The 21,610-nt window shown below is 42.0% G+C and overlaps 1 protein-coding gene and 1 long non-coding RNA gene across 4 annotated transcripts in view; one reads left to right on the forward strand and one right to left on the reverse strand.

Moving 5' to 3' along the window:
• Positions 1-21,610, forward strand: part of Shisa6 (shisa family member 6) — a 285,217-nt gene that overhangs the window by 102,364 nt on the left and 161,243 nt on the right. The gene's annotated exons all lie outside the window — the stretch shown is intronic.
• The window catches only part of LOC120884199 (uncharacterized), a 218,645-nt gene that overhangs the window by 8,871 nt on the left and 188,164 nt on the right, over positions 1-21,610 (reverse strand). The window contains exon 12 of the long non-coding RNA XR_013436335.1: positions 18,395-18,536. This is a non-coding gene — a long non-coding RNA (uncharacterized LOC120884199). The remainder of the gene's footprint in view (positions 1-18,394; positions 18,537-21,610) is intronic.

Genomic DNA, 21,610 nt, shown 5'->3' on the forward strand with positions numbered 1-21,610 from the left:
TCTATATTAGCATGAAGGGTGGGTGACAGCAGAGGTCTTACTTGGGGCTCTTCTTTTTGTGTCACCAAGGACACCCACCAGGCAGGGACCCCCTGCCTCATGTCTCAATCCCTGTATCCTCAGTTGGAAGGACTTAGAACAGATGGGAGTAAATTAACAAGGCACATTTTAACTTTACTGTTATGGCCTCCGAGGTCATGTAGAAAGCCTTGGGCATCTAGGGATCGGAAGGATCTGGAGAGGCCTACGCATCAGCCCGGGCAGCTGTGTCTCCGTCCACGGGGTGCAGTTCAGAGGGTACAGCTATACTAATGGAGCCAGATGGTCTGCGCCTGGTTTGTGGGCACGTGCCTCCCCAGCCCCCACACTCCCACAGTGATTTCCTCGTTTGTTCTCTCTCTCCGGAAACAGAATAGCCATTTTTTAATGAAATGTGACCCAAGACTTTCTGTCTTCTCCGTCTGTGTGCCATGGAGCTTTCTGATGTGAATATGTTTAATCCTGGAACTTGCCTTAAAAAAAAAAATTCTAGCAGCCTCTTTTTTTTTTTTTTTTTTTTTGAGAGCCAAATAAGGTCACAATTAGGAACAGAATGAAAAGAAATATGTTCCTTCACTCCTACTTTCCAAGGCAAGATTCCTAGGCAGGGCCTATCTCCCGTTGCATATGAATAATCACAGAAGGTGTCATGTCTTAGCACATTACTAAGAATGCATTAGGGGTGAAACCTTTATTAAAGCTTTCCCACAGAAGCCAGAGGAGAGCACCTCATTCCAGGTCCCTGCACCCCCAAACCTAAGTCAGAGCGGGAAAGCCAAGGGTGGTGGCAGTTCTCTCTGTTCTCAGCCCCCAAGTAACTGAGAATGGAAGACATCCTCAGAAGACATCCCACCCCTCAAGTCCTTCCAGACTATGAGACGAGGTACCTTCTTCTCTTTTTCCTATTTTCATATCTCAACATCAACTTTTTAAAAAATCAGCATTTCGAAAATGAGGCCAGGCATGCCAAACAAGCTGTGGAGAGCCCCTGAGGATCTCTGGTTTGTACGCTTTGTGAACCTGTACATCTGTATGTCCAGGGCTGGTGATAAAGGTGTCAGGCCAGCACTTTGACCCACTTACCCTTTAACCAGCTCCTGAATCCATGTTGGGGTAACGGGCCTCTATTCCAGCAACATGCCTCCTTCTCTTCCATCGCCCTGCTTGACCCCCTCTGGCACTGACTGCTGCCCGTGGAATGGGTGGGCACGGCCTTTTCCCTAGGAGCACCCTTTGCCCCTTTGGGAATCCTCCATCTGGCATGACAGTTCTACATGGTTTCATTATTTCTACTGTTTTTCTTCTTCTAGGAAAACCATTTTGGGTTTAGGCCATGGAACAGGAGGAGAATCATTCAGTGGATCCATTAGATCATGGAAACAAGGGACATCATGACACCCAGAGACTAGCAATGGTGGGAAGTTGTTAACACCTCAAGGCCTCATGAACAGGCAGGGGAAGGCACCTTGTTACCAGAGCCAGTTAGAACTGGCACCGGGAAGGTCAGAACTGCCAAAAAAGTAACTTAAGAAGATAAAATTCACTGGTCTCTCCTTTCTGGGATCTTCCATTCATCTGCCAGTGCCTCCCATTGATGGCGGGGGCTGGAACAGAAGACCAGAGTCTGCATTCCCTAGGGGACAGCTTCCTGAGGTCCAGAGCAGGGACAGACAACAGATGGTGGGTCTGATGGACTGGGCATGAGGGGACAAGTGGATAATCATCAGCATTTATTTCTTTTTATTCCCACCATAATCTTTTTGGTGACTGATGAATACTTGCTGACGTTTACACTCAGGAGCAAAACACCCGAGACCCAAACACAAAGGTAGGTTGCATCGTGTAGCTCAAGAGCAACGGGGCAGCAAGACCAACGTGGCTAGCACCATGTATTGGTAGTAGGCAGAGAGAATGGTTTGAATCCGCATTTTAATAAGATTCCCAGGTGATCCGTGTGTTCATTAAAATGCCAAAGGCACTGGTGCAGAATTTGTTACGGACAAACGAAGCATGCACTGCAGGATTGGCTTAATGAGCAGACCAATGACAAGTCCCCGTCTTCACTGTGGATGCCAACTGCCCCCTCCAGGTGCTCAGAGCCTCAAGGCCAGCCCAGACAGTCCTCATGACATGCGTTAGAAGCGGTGTGCAGGCTGCCCAAGCCCAGCTCTATTGGCCTGTGTGAAGCAGTTGCCTTTGGCTAGGCTCCCTGGTGCTCTCCCTGTTGGTCTGCCTCACTTGCATGGAGCTAGCTCCCAGAGCTGCTGTTTAGCAGTTGCAAACATCCTACACAATTATTCTCTTCCCAGTCACAGCAAAATAGCTTCCCTTACCCAACTTCAGCTGGAACGTCTTATTTAAAGTTCACACCGAGGAGATGAGGTTGTTAATGGCTCATTTCTTCTAAACAAGGAAGAGAACAAGGCGATGTCTTCCCTTGGGGTCTGTGTCCATCTGTCGGGACTCTGCCAGCTCTGCTGCTGCATCTGGGTGAAGGACTGCACGGGTGAGCTCTCAGTAGTACAGTATCCCTGCTGTTGATTCAGGGGTACAGCCTACCAGCTCACTCCTAGAACCATGGTGTCCCCTTCAAGTTGCTCAGCAAAGTCCCTACTGGGTAACCAGGGGACTGATGTCAATAGTTTTCCTTTCCTCTAAACATTGCAAGAGGACCTGCACAGTAACTAAAGTAGGGATTTCCTGGATTTCCTAGGCTGAGGGAGGTCAAAGCTGGAGGGCAATCTAGCTGAGCAGGGATTCCCCCCAAGCCTCAGCCTCTCACCCTCATCCTGTGTCAAGGAAGAAGGCCAGAAGCAGGTAAAGAGGGCACACAGATCGTGAATCTGTGGTCACCAGAGGAGACTGTGCTATGAGGGACTCCTCATAGTTCTTGAATTTTGACATTTTAATTTTTGCTCAATTTCTTGATAACCCCCTACTATTAAAATGAACACTATTTCTGAAAGGAAATGTTTCTAATTGTAACAGAAATACCTGCCCAGTAAGGAAATTTTGAACAACACAGAAGGGTGTTTAAAATTATTTATATTACCTCCTAGCAAACTCCTTGAGAGCGGCTGATATGTTCCCCTTCTCCATCCCATATTTTCCACCCCCTTTTTTCTCCACAGATGTAATCACATTATATATTACTTGCAAACATTTTGCTTACTTAATATGATTTCATGAGCATTTCTCATGGCATTAAAATATTTTGCAAAAGATAACATCAAATGACTGCATGGCATCCATCCTTTGGATGTATCGTAATTTATTCAGCCATTCCCCTGTTGATCAAATTTAGCTTGATCCAGTTTTACACTATTATAAATAATACTGTGATGACAGTCATTGAACATAAATCTCTTCTATGCCTGTAATTATTTCCCTTGGATAGATTCCTACAAGTAGAATTATCAAGTCAAAGGGTGTGCCTGTTTTAACATTCCTGTTATTTATTGCTGTGTTGCTCTAAAGTGATACCATCCCACTTTCTATCTTCTTTTCTGAATTGTCCATTTATGTGCATGGTCTCCCTGGCACACAAGGACGTTCATCTCTTCTTGTAAAAAAAAAGTTTGTTTGTTTTTGCTTTTTTTTTTTTTTTTGGTACTAGGGATTGAACCTAGGAGTGCTTAACTACAGAGCCACATCCCCAGCCCTTTTTATTTTTAATTTTGAGACAGGTTCTAACTACATTGCTTAGGATCTCACTAAATTGCAAAGGCTAGCTTTGAATTTGTGATCCTCCTGCCTCAGCCTCCTGAATCTCTGGGATTACAGGTGTGCCCCACCATGTCCAGCCATAAGAATTTTTTTTTATACCTGCTAAATATGTTAGCTTTTTGTTTTTAAGGTAAAGCATACATGACATGCGATTTGCCATCTGAACCATTGTTAAGTGTACACTGTTCAGGAGTGTGAAGTCTTCACATTCACACTGTTGTGCAATGGACCTCCAGAACTTTTTCCTCTTATAAGACTAGAACTCTGTACCCATTTAGCAGCAATTCCCCAAACCCCTCTCCCTGTTCAACTTTCTATATCTATGAATTTGACTACTCTAGGTATTGAAGTGGATTCATAGAGTATTTATCTTTTGTGAATTGCTACTTCACTTTCCATGATGCCTTTAAATTTCATCTATCTTATAGCAGGTGATAGAATTCCCTTCCTTTTTAAGGCAGGCACATTTTCTTTATCCATCCATCCATTGATAGATACTTGGGTGGCTTCCACCTTTTGGCTGTGTGGAATAACACTACTATATATGTTCATGGTGAGTTTTGACAACAAGCTTCTAAGTTTTTTTGTTTTATAAAATCTGATCGGTTAGTTCTTTGCTTTGATACTTCCTCTTTTTCTCTCGGGTTTAGTCAAGTCTTGCTCGCCCAAGGTTAGAAAAATCTTGACAAATATTTTTTTCTACTTCTTTTAGTTTCTCATTTTTTTTTCATATTAAACGGTAGTAAGCTATAGCTAGAACATGTCTTAAAAAATGGTATATATTCTACCAAGAATATTTTTGTTGGCAAGAAATATAAACCCCATCAAAATACCCCAAATAAAAGCAGTTCATTCAAATATACAGGGGCATCTTCTGACTATAGGAGCAGCTGGGACTCCCAGGCTCTGGAAGGGTCCTGGGAAGTGGGGAGTCCATTTTAACTAGGAGGGGCTGATTTAGGGTACAGCCCCCCACAATCCAGTCATTTCACCTCCGTATAGTCCTACATTAACACAGGAGCTTTGGGGGAACACCTGGCATCCAAGTTATAATACCTTGTGCCTGCCATCTGTTCACCTAATCAACTCTTGCCAATAAGTGGGAGAGGGTCATGTGACACAAAAGATCCAGGCTCTCCTGGCCCAGCCTTTGATCAGAAAATTAGAGAGGGGCTTCCAGATGGATGTGTGGGTTATGCAAGCAACCTACTGAAAGAAAATGTAGACATTTCTCTTGCTTCAACAGAAATGAGTACTCTTTTAATCTCTTTGCTTTTTTCTTCAGTTTAACTATAATACTTTTCCTGGGTTTACCATTTTCTTCCATTTATCTATTCTTATACCTGTTATTGTTTTGATTATTGTAGCCTTAGCAATATGCATTATCTTGTTCAAGTTCTTCTTTTTATATTGTTTTTAAAATGTCATGCCTCTTCATTACATTAATTTTTCCTTTCTTGATCATTCTTGTGACCAAATAAAAGAAATGCTAACTGCACTTAGCATCCTCCTGAAGGAATGGATAAAGAAATGCTGGTTTTAATCTATGTACATGGACACTGATTTTATTTTTATTATTATTATTATTATTATTTGGTGCTGGGAATCAACCCCAGGGTCTCTCATGCATGCTAAACACAGCTTCTATCTCTGAACTACACCTAAGCCCAGTTTCCATGGACTTTGACCCAAGGGACTTAAAAAAACTGAGATAATGATGTGGTTTCCATAATTAGAGGGAGGCATCTACTTGGAGGCAAAAGCAGTTTAGAGGTTTTGCTCACCCATTTCCAAGGTCTCATGCCTGTTTTATGACAATTCAGCACGTCCTATATGCAGGTAAACATAAATGCTTTATGACTCAGAGCTTCAGATAATTAGAACGTGAACAAGAACTAATGAGTATTTCTTAACTAATTAATTCAACAAATGGTTCATGAGCACCTGCCACGTGCCAAGCACTGTGCTAGCTGCAGAAGGTGGGACTGAGGCCTTGCACAGTATTAGACATGGTGCCACTCACCAGTCATAGGAATGGAGGCGGAATTCTCTCAGTGCAATAAAGAACATGATGTGCGCTATGGGTATGCAGAGATGAGATCAGCTCACAGCCTCCAGATTTGGGGAAACTTTTCCCTCTTCCTTGAAAGGGGGAACATATAATAAGCTGTATCTAATTGGTCCCCTGGGGTGTCACCAGGCAGGTGCTAAAGCCTGGGATGCAGTGCTCGATGAGACATTCTTCTTTCCACTTCTTACCATGGAGCTTAAATCTTGATCCCATGTCCATCTCCCTGGGCCCAGATCCCTTGAACATGACCTCTGTTGACCTGCGCTCGGTGGCTTTCACTAATTTCACTTTCTTGCAGTACAGCACGTCTTTATTCCTAATGGCAGCCTGACTCCTTTGAAAGATCTCAAGCTTTCAGTATAAAGGACAAATGATCTAAAATGAGGAAGATTTTCTTCTTTGTGAGTGGCGGTAGGGGGACAATTAATCCATCCATTGGGAGGAGGTTTCAAATGCCCAATTAAAAGAGATTTTACAAAAAGCTTATAGTCAAGTGCTGCACCCAGAGTGGGTACCATTTTACTAATATTTGGCCTTCCCTTTGGATCAGAGTTCTCCTGAACCTAGAGGTTTATCACATGTCTTCTGAATGGAGCCTGACTTCACCCTTCAGTAAAAATAATTCTTTTTACTTAAGTCACTACATTAGAAGGAGTCGGGAGCCTTCAACTTCCTGTCAACCATTGCACTAAGTTTATTAGAAGAAGAAATGTCTTCAGGCCCGCTGCTGAGATGGATACTCTGCCTCTTGGCATATACAGTCACATTGTTTCAGAGTATCTTTTCCTCATTTCTCACCCACGTTGCAGGCTCAGATACTAGGGCTTTATTAGAGGCAGAGTTGACGCCTCTGCTCTGAATCCCAGCTGCTCAACATTGTTCCCATGGAATCCATTCTCCATTTCTGCCCTGGGGCCAGTTTACAGAGTGCAGAGTGCATTTAAGAAGCTAAAAGACCTGACCAGAACAATTATAGAAGGGGAAGAGATTACTGGCAGGGGCTCCTGGTTTCAGAGATCTCAGTCCATAGACAGCTGGCTCCATTCCTTGGGGCTGAAGGTGAGACAGAACATCATGGCAGAAGAGTATGGCAGAGGGAAGCAGCTCACATGATGATCAGAAAGCAAAGAGAGAGACTCCACTTGCCAGATACCAAATATATACCCCAATGCCTCACCTCCTCCAGCCACACCCCACCTGTTTTCAAGTCAATTCACTGATTCGATTCAAGTTTTCGTGACCTGATCCTTTGTCCTCTAAGCCTTCTTGCATTGTCTGACACATGAGCTTTGGGGACACACTTCCCATCCAAACCATAACAGGGACCCACCTTCCCAGAGTCACATTCTAAATCAGGAGACTGGCCAAATGTATATTTCCGAGTAGTGTTGTATAAAGGAAAGAACATTCACTAGACTGGAAGGGATGAAGTAGGTTGCTTTAGACCCAGTCCTGCCCCTGTGAGCACTGTCTTATAATTCACTTGCTCTTTTCAGACTTGTTTTGTCATTTTTATAATGAGGGGTTGAATATTGCTGGTCTCTGCCGTTCCCTTGTAGTTCTGATGGCCTATGTTTTATAAACTTAATTAAATATGGGCATTCAGGGAACTAGATTACTAAGAATAGTTGCTTGCATCTTGTTGTTAGTATAATTGAGGTACAAATGAGAGTTTCATGCAAGGATTAAAAGCATGGATTTATAAAACTGAGGTGTAAGATAAATACTAAAATAAACAAAGCATGTAAATGTGAAGTATTTAATTCCACCCTATCCAAGTGCCTAGGGGAAAAAAAATACAGAATATTTCCATCACCTGCCCAAATTCCTTCATGCCTCTCTTCTATTTAAATTTAAAATTCTCTGACTTCTGTCATTTATCAAATAGCTTCGCCTTTCTTTTGGAGTCTCTTTCAATAGCATTTGATCTTGACCTTCCCCGTGAATAAATTCATTCAACGTGGGCTATCTTCTGTTTGGATTTTCACTTAACATATTTGTGAGCATCATCAATGTTATTGCATCTGTCAATAGTTCACACTTTGCATAGTATTTCACTTTGTAGATAGACCACCACGGTTATTTACACAATCTGTATTTGATAAGCATTCTGGTTATTTCCTCTTTTTTATTGTTGTAAGTAAAGCCACAACAAATATTCTTCACATGATTGTTTGTGGATATACACTCCTTGATCTTAGATAAACACTTAGGTTGGAATAAAGAGCAAAAATATTTTATCTTCAGTACACACTGGAATAAAAGCTGTTCAAATGTTCATCATGTTGGCATTCCTACCAGCAGTGTATGAAAGTTACATTTGTTCCACATTCTTAAGAACTGTTGGTATTTACAGTCTTTAATTTTAGCCATTCTGATAGATATCTAGTGGTACTTCAGTGGTTAAAATCTTAAATGTTTAAGCCATAAAAAAACAACAACAACAGTATTTTGGGGGCTGGGGTTGTGGCTCAGATGTAGAGTGCTTGCTTAGCATGCAGGAAGCACTGGGTTAGATCCTCAGCACCACATAAATGTAAAATAAAGATATTGTGTCCACCTAAAGTTAAAAAAATAAATATTTTTTTAAAAAAACCCTCATTTTGTAATTAGAAAAAAATAAATATTTTGAAATGCAAAAAAAATTTAAAAAGACATTTGAGCCTTAGGTCATCACTTAATGGGATCTATGAATAGGGAGCAAGAAACATAAACACTCTGGGACTCAGTTTTCTCACCTATAAAATAAAAAAGCTGTTCTGGTCCATCCCAAGAGATTTTAGGAAGATTAAATGAGACGATTGTTACCAACAGAGGTTCTGCCTCATAAAACCTCTTGGTATTGACAGTAGGCATTATAGCCATCGTTACTGCTATGGGTAGTATTAGTGCAATGAATATGATTTAGGTAAAGAAATCCCTTATTATTTTAAGGTGGTCCTACACACTGATGAACATTGTTTTAAAAAATATTTTTTTTTTAGTATAAAGTTTTTTTTTGTTTTGTTTTGTTTTGTTTTTAGGTAGCTCACATGAATTTAAGGAGAATTACAAGAGAAGACATTTGTCTAGACTATTCACAATTACAAGTGTGTCAGGTCTATGTGCACAGTACCTAGGACCCACCTACGTACTAGCTCCTCCTCCTGTAGAGGGAAGACAGACCACAGACAGTAACCAAATAGGCAAACAGAATAGTTGTGACATATGCCCAGGATGTAAACAGAAGTGCCATTGAGAACGTTGGAGCATCTACAGTAAATGAGGTGACCAGACAACTCCTCTCGTAAGAGGTGACACTGGGAACAAGAATTCAATGACGAAGAAGAATCATCTGGGCTTCAAAGATCTGTAGACAGAGAGTTCCAGGCAGAAGGAACTAGAAGCCCAAAGTCTGTGAGACAGGCAGAAGCAGGGCATGTTTGAAGACTAGAAAGAATTTGCTGAGGGTCGAAGCCAGCAGATCCATGGCACATAGCACCCACAGACTGTTTAATGTGTTTGAATATGCAGCCTTGGAAGATTTTAAAGAGAGGTACTGTGTGATGCCTGTTTTCAGATGACTTCATGTGTGTTGTGCAGAGAAATAGATGGTTGGAGATACATAGATGAAGGAGGAAGCTTGGGCCTACTATTGTACTCGGTCAGATGAAGGATGGTCATGGAGTGGGCTGGAGAGAAAGTGGGCATGAGATGAATTTTTCAGATAGTCCTGATAGGCCTTGCTGATGACAGGGAGGATAAGGTAAGGAGAGGCTCAAGGATCCAGGATTGGGGGAGTGATGGTGAGGAATACTGGAAGAGAAGCAGCTGAGATTGTAGAAATAAAATTCTCTTTAGAGCCCTGTTCTGTGTTGAATTGTGTTTCTCATCATAGTTTATTTTGCATTGCTGTAACCGGCTACCCGGCACTAGATAATTTATAAAGAAAACAAATTTATGTCTCACAGCTCTAGAGACCGAGAATTCCAAGATTGAGTGATTGTGGTCCTTGCTGTCTTATTAATATGATGGAGGAGCCTCACAGGGCGGGCAAGAGAGAAGAAAGATGCAATCTTAGGTCACCCTTCCTCTCCTTAAGACGTCACTAAATGCCATCACAGGGTCATTTATGACTTCATCTTACCCTAATTTCCTCCCAAAGGTGTCACTTGTAAATATCATCAAGGTATGAATTATAGGGAACCACGTTTCCAGCATATAAGCCTTTGGTGGACAAAAATGGTAGCATCATCTCCCCCAAAAGGTTATGTTTTTCCTGGTCACCTGGTAAATGTGACCTTATTTGTCAATAGGATATTTAGAGATGGACTCAAATAAGACAAAGTCATGCTGAATGAAGGTGAGTCTTAACCCATGAGGGCAGTGACTAATGCCAACAAGCAGAGATGGATGCACGAGCCTAATAGGAAAGAACTGAGAACAAAAATGTGAGGTGAAGAAAGCTACTATCGGCAAGCCTTTTGAAAAATTTCACTCCGAAAGAGAGCAGAGAAATGAGGCAGTGACTCAGGCGAGGGTTGTAGGTGAAAGGGGGAGTTGTGTTGAAGGCTGGAAAAGTCTCCAGAAGTTCAAGTGCGAATGAGCCTGTTGAGGGGGAGAGCTGGATGATAGAGGACCAGCCCGGTAATTTCAGGAGCTAAGTCCTTGAGAAGATGAAAGGAGATGGATGTTAGGCAATGACAGGAGCAAGGATATTTCACTTGCTTAAATAGCAGAAAAGACAGAGTGAAAGGAAAAGACAGAGTAGATTCCCCTGCAAACGAGAGAGCTCCATTTTTACTGCTCCAGTTTCTCCACAGAACACGAGGCAAGGTTATCGACTGAAGGGTACGGGGATCGGGAGGTGTCAGAGGTTTCAGGAGGCAGGAAATAGGGTGTCAGACATTTGGGAATTGGAAGAGCCAACCCTCTAAGGGCAAAGAGCAGAATTATCAAAAGGTTGAGGGAGTGGGGGTCTTTGGAGATTTGTGGTCCTCAATTCTGAGAGACACTGGGCAGACATAGTGCTTCCCTGCTCCCAGGCAGTGTCCTGTTCATTTATTTACTGAATTCTTTCAATAGGGAGAAGGTACATACTCTTTTCCTTATTTTGTGGATGAGTGAACTGGGAGTTTTAAGTAATTTTTCCCAAATCACACAGCTAGCAAGAAGCAGAGCTGAGCTTTTATTCTAGACGTATCCGTGTGGCACCAGCAATAAGGACATGTCTTGAGCACGGTGCATCATTTTTTCCTAGCCAGATGCACTTGCTTGGGCCTTGAGTGGCAATGACAATCACTTATTGACTACTTAAGTACGTCTAGTTAAGTCTTATTAAACCCTTTCCAGGTGATAATTAATTAAATTATCACAAACCTTCATTAAGTTCTGTCATTGATCTCATTTTACAGTGGAGGAAATTATCTCATTTTACAATGGAGGAAATTAAGATCTACAGAGGGAAAATAATTGGCCTGAAGTTGCATTGCTACTCAATGCAGACTGGTAGACCTTCAATGCCAATGACTTTGCTGGACAAGCCTGTGGAATGGGGTGGAGGTGGGGGATAGTTACACGGATGGGCCATGTCTCAACTGGATAAGGAGGGAAGGCTGGCTCAGGATTAAAGAGTCCACAGAATAACTCACCTTCCCCTGGGGACTTAAAGTCTGAAAAAAAATGACCACCTGTCAAATTCTTCCCTGTGTCATTTTTGATCCTGCTCTGTCTAAGAGGGTCTAGAGACCCTTCAGTGTTTTGCAAGAGGCGGGGGTTCTTTGAGCAGAAGCTAACAGAGCAGCCACCCCACTTGGAGTTCCTTCACCCCCTCAAAGTTGAATCCATTGAAACCCCAAAATCTCATGTGACCCACATTTCCAAATCACTAGATCCAGTAGCTGATCAATGCCACCAGACGCCCCACACAAATGCCTTCACTGGAAAACTACCCTTCTAAGCAAAGTTCTGTTTCTAAACTGAGGATATGCCCCAACCCACATGAACAGGAAATGAGGGTCACAGGATCACAGGGGAGACCTGGGCAGGCAGGTGTCCGCAGCATGTTTCCTTTTTGATGTGAGATGAGCTAGGTTCAAGAACATTCTGCTTCTGCCTCCTCGAGTGCATGTGCACTAAAACTGGAACAAGTCCCCTAAACCTGTGGGGGAGAGTGACACCACCAGTGGGAGCCTAGGCACTCTCAGAGAAATAGTGGGTAGAGGTGACATTCCTGGAACTTTTGAATAACGTTGAATCTAAGACTCCTTCTTATATCTTCCTCCCTGTAGTATTTTGAAATATTTAACACATTTGAGGAAGTCTCCATGTCCTCTAGTCATATTAATAATAATAGCCATTGATTGAATAAATACTCTGTGCTTTATAGGCATGGATGCATTTAATGCATTTAATTGACTCTTCACCGTATATTTATGAGGCAGGCACTATTCCCATTTCACAGATGAGCAAAACTGATACTTAGAAAGTATGAATGGTTTGTCCAGAGCTACCTAGCTGGTGTGATTTGTTGGCCGTTGGATGTTCGGATGCCCTATGTATGAACGAGACGTTGTCTGGAGTCATTTGGCACCTCGGGCTTAGATTTCCTGGAACAGGAACTCCCAGCATAGACAGCCAAGGGATTGAGAGTCTATCCTAAACCATGGGAAAAGTCATTCTGTGACTTTGATGATTATTTAACTTCTCTGAGTCTGTTTACTCATCTGAAAAAAATCGAGAAAACATTCCTATTTTCCTCTAGATAATAAAAGGCACTAATTGCCAACGTCTCAGTCCCAAGGCACGTGAGCACGTTATATAAGGTGGTGGCAGTTTCTCAAGATCATTTCATTAAACTCCATTAATTTGGATGCACTCATAGGAAGCTCAGTGTTTTTTTTTTCTTGCAGAGTGTAAGAAGTCAAGAAACCGAGAAGAAAGCAGGTCTCATTCTCCCCACGGGGCTAGCACGCGGTACCTCTGCAGGTGATAACAAGAGGGACTTGACCACTCCATGTTGTAATGGAGCCCTGAGGTCAAACCTCATCTTGTAAGATGCTGGGAGCAAAGGAAGAGTCACCCCTCCCTGCAGAGAGCCCCTGCATCTTCTGCCTCTTCTGCTGGGGTCTTCTTCAGGACCCTTCCTGGCCAGGGTGCTGTTCATGACAATGAGCCAAGCACTGAGATACTGATTGCAGAGATGGGAATTTGGTAAAACTGGGCATCTTTCCAAAGGATTGCAGCCAACGTTATCTGAAGAGAAAATAAATGGCACACTGGGGTCTCCTGGAATAGAAATCAGCCCTGGCACCATTTCCTCCAACGCGGAGCAGGCTGTGTGGGCTATGTGGTGCATTGGGAAGAGTTCTGGTCTGGGAGGTCAAACCATCCATGACCTTGAACTGCTCATGGTCCCTCCCCAGCCCCAGTTTCCTCATTGATACATACAGAGACTAGAAAAGGTGACATCAAACCCTCCTTTAGTTGCTACATCCTGATTCTGTCTTGGCAAGGCTAGATAGAGGGTTTAGATTTTTTTAAAAATCTCTAAGGATTAATACTAATACCACCAACAAGCAGCCCCCCCCACCCCTCATTCCCTTGGAAAATAATTAGGATACATAAGAGGTGTGGGTTTCAAACTTTTATTTTTAGACTATGTAATGCTTTATTTAAAAAAAAAAAAAAAGATCTTATTCCCAATCCTGCCCTGCTTGAACTCCTCAGTTGTAGTGAATGAGGTTGATTTAGAATTTGCCCTTGTCTACCCTGCTTCTTTGCCCTTGGTCACAGTGAGAGATTTCTGTCGAGCATCTATTTATTTATTTATTTTAAATGTTTTTAGTTGTAGATAAACACAATACTTTTTCCCATTTATTTATTTTTATGTGGTGCTGAGGATCCAACCCAGTGCTTCACACATAGAGGCAAGTGCTCTACCACTGAGCCCCAGCCCCAACCCCACAGCATATGTTTATGTTTTTGTTTGTTTGGTTGGTTTTTGGTTTCAAATACAAAGGATCAGGTTTTTAAAAATGTCATCCACAAAACTCATGGGGGGATGCATTTATTTGTAGTGAAAGGAATTTTTTTTTTTAATGAATTACTTTCTGATGGGTTGGTCCCTTCATTTGAGTGGTTATCCAAGAATATTCTAGGTTATTATTGGCTTCTGTCCCATCCTACCCAGGCTCTCCATTCTTCTACATTTGATAAGATCTTCTGCTTTCCAGAGGATGAATGAATGGTAAGACAGAGTGCTGTCTTGAAAGTCAGTGAGTCCAAGTCCAAAAGGTCTCCCTCTGTGACCTTGAGAAGGCTACTGTTCTCCTTTCTGGGCTTATTTACTTATTTGTTCAGTCAGAAGGTTGGGCAAGGCAGTTCCCAAACCTCACGGGAATCTGGGATTATTTTTCCAGAGCTCTCACAACTGTGTCCACCTAACTTCACCAGGTGGACTGGTCCCTCATAATGGTCCTCAGCCTACGGGGATGGCCTAGGCAGAGGAAAAACCCCAGAAGGGGAGATCTTTGGAATTGCCCAGCTCTACAAGCATTCAAAGACATTGCCCACTACACTTGTGGGAGACAATATGAGAATTCTCACATTTCCGGGAATTACTTGAGAGATTCTTAAACTGGAAAATAGTCCTTGTTAGAGCAATGCACAGAGAGACCAGCTCTGCCCCACTTAGCTTGGTAGGGCAGGCTTGGAAAGTGCCTTAGCGAAGAAAAGTGTCTGCATAGAGGAGCACAGGTATCCTGGCTCACGGCCCCCTCCTCACTGGAGAGCCAGGGCTGTAGTTTCTTGGGAACTGAAAGGAGCCCCAGGGTTTCTCCAAGGGAAAGGGCCCTCAGGCCAGATGGTAAACCTGGGACTCTCTGAAGCTCCCTCATCTTTGCCATTCTGGCCTGAGGTCAGCTGGGGGAACACACAGAGTGAGAAGAGGAAAGAATGTGGTCTTAATGCAAGAGAAGCTCCCATTTTTTGAGTGCTTATTGGTGCAGAGCATTAGAGGAAGCACTTTATACATCTCCCATTTAATCCTCCCTACCACCCTCCCGTGTGTGGCAGGTATTGATAAGAGACTTGTCATTGACACAGGAAAGGTGGGCACCTCTCACTTCCTGACCCTCGTACTTCTTTTTATAAAATGACTTTTAGCGGAGTTTTTCCTCATAGAAAGAAGCCAAAGAGGGAAGCAGAAATATGGCCCACGACCCCACTTCATGATCTCAGATAAACTTCACGAATACTGCAAAAATAAACCTAACACACATACCAGTTTAGGAAAATTAAGTCGTAAACAGTAATAAAAGACAAAGGGAGACATCTCTCTCCTTTCATCCTTGTCTCTCTTCCCAAATTAAAAAAAAAATTAATAGTTTGTGGGTATGATTAGTTCCAGAAAAACATTCATTATATAAACCGTCTTCCTTGCAGTGTGCCTATAGATACTCTCTTTGTATGAATTTTTAAAAATTATCACTCATAAAAAAGGAACCAGACCGAAACATTGCTGTTCTTTGTGGTTGTGTTGTTGTTTTTTTACTATCTATATTTTGAAAATCTTCCCCAAACAGCATGTATAGCTCTGCGTCATACTTTTTTATAGCTGCATAGTCTTCCACCGTTATAGTTTAGTCAGTTCCCCATTGATTAAAAACTGTTTGCAGCCCATTCTGGACTATTTATCCTGGTTCATAAATATTGGAAAAATCTGAGTGCATCTTTGTAGGGAAAATTTCATGGCAGAGGGAAAATAAGTCAAGTAGGCATTACTCATTTATGCTTTCATGAGGGGTAATGAGAGTGTCCATTCCCTTGGCATTGAGGATGGTAGAATTCTTAGGTCTTGGCAAATGATTGGTTTTTTTAGAAAAAAAGATCTCTATTTTGATTTGCATTTCTTTAATTTAGTAGTTAAGGTTGATAGACGTGTGTGTGTGTGTGTGTGTGTGTGTGTGTGTGTGTGTATGCCTGAATTTTTTTTCCTTTCTTTTTTGGGGTAGGAGTGAGAGTAACTGCATATTCCTTTTTTTTTTTTAATGTACTGTTTCTAGTTGGTGTGCATCTTTCTAGATTGATATGCTTGAGCTTTTTGTAAGTAAAGGAGAAAGCCCTTTATCTCATGTGTTCAAAATCTGTCCCTAGGGTTTGTCTGGCTTCTGTCTGTTGTCTGCAGTATATCCTTCCATAGGGAGGCTTTGGCCGGGCGTGGGGCTGCAGGGCGGGCCTGAGCATCCTTCCAGATCACCCTCTTCCCAGAGGCCAGTTCCAGGTGCGTTCCAAGGTCGCACTGTGCATTTCAAGCGGGCTCTGAAGATGGAGAGCAGTTCTTCCCATCCCTGAAGCTGCTTTTGGCTTTATTTCATCTCCATAGTGTACTTTTATTGCTCTGTTTGCACACCAGATTTCCCAGAGCTGCTCCAGCCTCATTTAACTTTGTGTCTGTCCATAAAGACAATTCATTAAATGCTTAAAAGCATGTCATCTAATTTACCAATCTTTTCTCAATGAATTTTTAGATTTCTGTGCTCCTTGAAGATCACAAATAAATGCCGTCATGGCTTTAGAAATTCTGTAGTTTTGCCTCTTGATTGACAGATTTCATCATCACCTAGTTTTATTATCCCCCACCCCCACCCCACAGTGGGGACTCAGGAATATTTTAGTCTCCAAGTTCTTAAAACTGAAGATTCTTGGTTAGCTTTATTCTTGAAGGGTAATTTGAGAATGAGTGAAAGCCTCAAGTAACACTTACTTAACCAAAAACAGTTGACCATTCTGTCCATCCATTCATCCATCCATCCTCTATCAATTCAGTATCTATCACGTATCATCTCATTTTATGTTATAAACAAAAATAAAATAAACATTATTTAATAGTTGAAGCTGTCTCCAGCTATCCAGCATAAAAAATAGAATCCAGTAACTCCTATGTGTTCTTTCTGTCTTGTATTCTACCTCTGACCCATGGAAGTTATCTGTTATCTTGAAATCTATAGTTATTGGGTTTGCTGAACACCTTTCATCTGTATATTACTACCTATGTACACGTCCTTAAACAATAGAGTTATATTGCATATTTGAAAACTCGCCCTATCTCATACTACTCTATTTTTTTTTCTGCAGTTTGCTTTTATGTGCTCAACTTTATAGCTGAGAATTGTCTCTGCTAATATTTAGAGCTCTGGTTCATTTCATTTCATTGCATTGCATTTCTCCAGTTGTACAGGATTGCATTATACAAGTATACTGCTGTTTATCACTTTTCTCTTGGAGTAGAGATTCTCCCTCCAGTTTGTCTCTATTAAAACCAGTGTCACACATGAACTTGCTGGTGCAATGCTCTTTATGCACACGTGTGAGGATTGTCTAGGGCATGTACCTACAGAAAGAATGGACAGTTCTAGGATACGTTCACGTTCAACTTCCTTACCCATTGCCCAATTTCTTTGCAAAACAGTTGTACCAATTTACATCCCCACCAGAAGGTACGTGAACGAGACTTCCTGCTTATCCATGTCAGTAATCTCAGGCATTTTAATTTTTGCCACTCTACTGGGTGTGAAATGACATCTCATTATGGTTTTAATTTGAATTTTCCTGATTACTTGTGAAATTGAACCCTACTCTATGTATATTGGCCCATTGGGTTTTCTTTTCTGTGAGTTGCATATTTGTTTCTTTTGCTTATTTTCTCCTATTTGGACTGTTTTCTTGTTTATTAGTTGGGAGTTATTTATGCGCTCTGCATATTGATATAAATGTATTTTCTAGTCTTTGACTTACGTTTCACAATTGTTTTCGATGAATCATGGTTTAAAATTTCTCCAAAGTTCCTTCTCTAGGTTGTACCTTTTGAATCTTATATCCTGCTCTGAGATCATTAATATATTTTCCTATGTTCCTTTCTACCATTTTTTTAGGGTTTGCTTTTATTTTGTATTTAGGTCTTTGGTCTTCCTTAAATTGACTTCTGTGTACATATTTTTGGGTATATTTCCAGGTATATTGTTCTACCTCTGTTTAGTGAAAAGCCTGGACATTTTTTTTTAGTAGTTTTTCTATTGTTCCTTCTTTTCATTATTTCCAATGAATTTTGAGTAAGAAAAATGGAATAAAAACACTTTAATTCAAAATATTAGTGAACCCTTAAATAGCACTGACATTGCTATTCTAAACAATATATAGTATGAGTTATATGCATGCATGCGTGTGTATGTGTGTGTATACACTTGTCACTTGAGTTCTAGATAAGATTGTTCCTCAACCAGCACATCATCTTACTTGCAAGAAAATAAGTCTCAAAATGCTAAAGAAGGTTGCTTCATGTTTTGTAGGTTTCATATCTTAAGCAGTTGTCTTGAGATTTTTTTTTCTTCTTTATTTTTATCAGGACATGTGTAGGTATGGAGTCCTTCTAATATACAGTCTGATATTTGATTCATTTTTTGTGGGGGGCGGGGAATCTAGAAGTTAAGTTGTCCAGCTGCTCAGAAAACACACACACACTATTAACTTTCAGTTACTGTTTCTGAACCATCCCTCCCGCCTCTCCTCTGGGAGTCTTACATTAAGTGGCTCCTGGGTCCTTTAGTCCACGGGAACTTGCCTTCCCTCTCAATGTCCTTTCCCAGCACGGAGAACACGGTGTGCTTCTCTCATTGGATGCTACATCATCAATTTCCTTCTGCATCCATTCTGTTGTCCGGATCTGCAAATCCAGGCAAACAGTCCTGATTGGTTTGTTTCCCTCTCATGGTTGTTGATCTAATTTCACAGATGCACAACCCTGTTGAATCTCACAGAGAGCATCATTTAGATCGTATCTCATTCCCCCCCCCCTTCCCATGGCTTGCATTAAATCTCCTGTACAGAGAAATTTTCCCCTCTGGTCACTTCCTTATCAGAGCCAGCAGCACTGCACCACTCCAGGAGCTCGGCCTTGGACCTCTCTTGGCTTTAATCTGCCTCCTGCCTGAGGACAGTTGTCTCTTGTCCCTCTGACTTCTGGCTTCTGCTGAGACTTGGGAGGGGTATGGAATTCTGATGGGAGGTCAAGGAAGCTTGGGCAGTAAGTGAGCTAGAATAAAACCCATCTGGCTTTGGGGAGGGCTGTCCATGTGAAGGTCAGGGTGCAGTGGCAGAACTGGAGGTAGAAACATCATTAGATGCTGCTTTGCACAGTTGGGTTCAGCAGGTGGTAGCAGTCATGCTCTGAAGCCCGAAACCACCCTTGTTTCTGGCATGGAGTTTGTATTTGTCTCTACTGGGATACAGGAAGTGCTCACACCACTTTACCCGGATGCTTCACAATGCTCTTGTTTCCTTTTGCTTAGAGCTCTGTTGGATAGATGGTTGTTTCTGGGTAATTGCAATTTGATCAAAGTCTGTACTCCTTTGTCCTCTGGCCCTGAGACTTGGCAGTTGGGCCGAGACTCAGGATTGTTGCTACGGGACAGAGAAGGGAGTAGCTCTTTGTGGTACAGCTAATGAATTCTGTGACACCCATTCATGCCATTTATACCAACCCATCAACTCCACGCATCACTAAGATACAAAGATGACATTAACTCCTCTCTCTTTTGATGATACACCTGCATGGAGCTTCACTTTTTTACTAAATCCTCTTTACTTCATAATTCCCTGGTTCATGAGAGGTACAGAGCATGTCAATAAATCCTTGTTGACCTTGTCCATGGGTCCCGCCAAAAAAACTCACCTGTCACCAGCCCTAATATAGTGGTTCATGAAACATGGTCCTGGTACCAAATGGGCATCATCTGCATCACTTGAGAACTTGTTAGAAATGCTCCAATCTAGTAGACTGGGAATTCTGGGGCTTGAGCAGAGCAATCTAGGTCCCATCCAAGGGGATCTAGTGCATGCTCGAGTTTGTGAGCCACTGCTCAGACAAATTGTCAAGCTGTCACTCTGCTTTTTCCACCTCAACCTCAAGGGCAGCTTTCTCAAAAAGTGTCCCAAGAGATGCAGTTGGAAAAATAAAAAAGAAGGGCTCCAGAGAGAGTTTGGTGCTCATGGCCTTTGAAAAAATTCTTAGACTTGGTTTTCAAGTAGCTCTTCATTTTGTTTAACTCAATATCTTTAAGCCAATTTAACCCTACATTTCTCTATTTCTGCCCCAGTGTCCTGGGTCCTACCTCTATACCTCAGTATCTATTTCTCTTTCTTTTCTTCTGTTCCTCCCTACCTACCTACTTCTTTCCTCCCTCCTTCCTTCCCTTCTTCCTTCCTTCCTCCCTTCCTTCCTTCTTTCCTTTCTTTCTTTCTTCTTCCTTCCTTCCTTCCTTCTTTCCTTTCTTTCTTCTTTCCTCCTTCCTTCCTTCCTTCCTTCCTTCCTTCCTTCTTTCCTTTCTTTCTTCTTTCCTCCTTCCTCCTCTTCCTTCTCCTCCTCCTCCTCCTCCTCCTCCTCCTCCTCCTCCTCCTCCTCCTCCTCTTCTTCTTCTTCTTCTTCTTTTCTCTCTCTCTCTCTCTCTCTCTCTCTCTCTCTCTCTCTCTCTCTCTCTCTCTCTCTCTCTCTCTCTCTCCTCCCCCCCCCTCAAAACTTCCAGACTCAAAGCTCGAAACCTCTGAGTTTTCACTTCTATGGATTTGGGTGCTACCAAATGGAATTCTCCTGAACTCACATCTTAACTACATGTCCTTACTACAGTCTTAGAGAAGAAAGAAACACTGGTCAGGCCATAGGGTTGAGGTTGTAGAAAGACTATGGACTTGGAAGGTAGTTAATCTTGGAAGAGATCCAGGATCTACCACTGACTGGCTCCCATTTTTCCCAGGGTTCTGGTGACACATAAACAAAGCTGGGTGTGCACAACAGAATGAGCATGGTATTGGGAGTCAGAGAACCTGGGTATGAGTGCTTGCTCAATCATCTACCAGGTTCAGCTCTTTGGTCTCAATTTCCCCATCCATTAAATGGGAAATAATAATAAACCACCTACCAGGCAGGATTGATGGAAATGTTCATAGTGTATGGAAAAGATCTTTGTAAACCTCAAAATACTATAAAACATTGGCTAAATTATTATATATTTTAGAAGCTGTACTATCAAGAGCTCCATCCCTCTGTCTGGCCAACAAGTAGATGATCCAGAAACTTCAATTCCTTTTCAAACAAACAGAGCCCCAAAGCATTAGAGCAGTGCTTAGTCCTGAGGGACCTTGTTCCAGTTGACAGACAAGAATGATTTGTAAATAGCACAGGCCCTGTTTTATGTTCCATCTTCTTTGGTATTGATTTGTTTATCAAAAATTTTATTTATAAGAAGCACAGAAATAAACCAGCCCCAATTCTGCGGGATGTATCACAGGTTCTGAATTAATGAGGTCTAAATTTATGAGAGTTTTGGGCTGGGGATAGAGCTCCGTGGTAGAGTGCTTGCCCAGCATGTGTAAGGCCCTGGGTTCCATCCACAGCATTGCACAAAACAAAACCCCAAACAAACAAAAACATAATTTATGAAAGTTCAGAGTTGTTCCTTCTGTTTCTTGCTGTTATTTGGTGTGGTGGGGAGAGAGTGTTACACAAGCAGGGTCCCTGCACTCTCTGAGGTTGGGAGCACAACTTCCACACATCCCTTGACCTCTAGGGCAGATGCATTTCTCTGGGTACCAGAGTCATGCCTAGAGCTGTCACATGACATGGTTTGGGGTAGAAGTCTTTATCTCAGTTCTGACAACTCTTATGAAACTATATGCTGTGACCACAGAGATTTACAGTAAAAATGTTCTTTGTGAAAAGCTGCATGTCCTGAGGAATGAGGT

This window comes from Ictidomys tridecemlineatus, chromosome 3 (genome assembly GCF_052094955.1).
Source record: "Ictidomys tridecemlineatus isolate mIctTri1 chromosome 3, mIctTri1.hap1, whole genome shotgun sequence".
Classification (NCBI taxonomy): Eukaryota; Metazoa; Chordata; class Mammalia; order Rodentia; family Sciuridae; genus Ictidomys; species Ictidomys tridecemlineatus.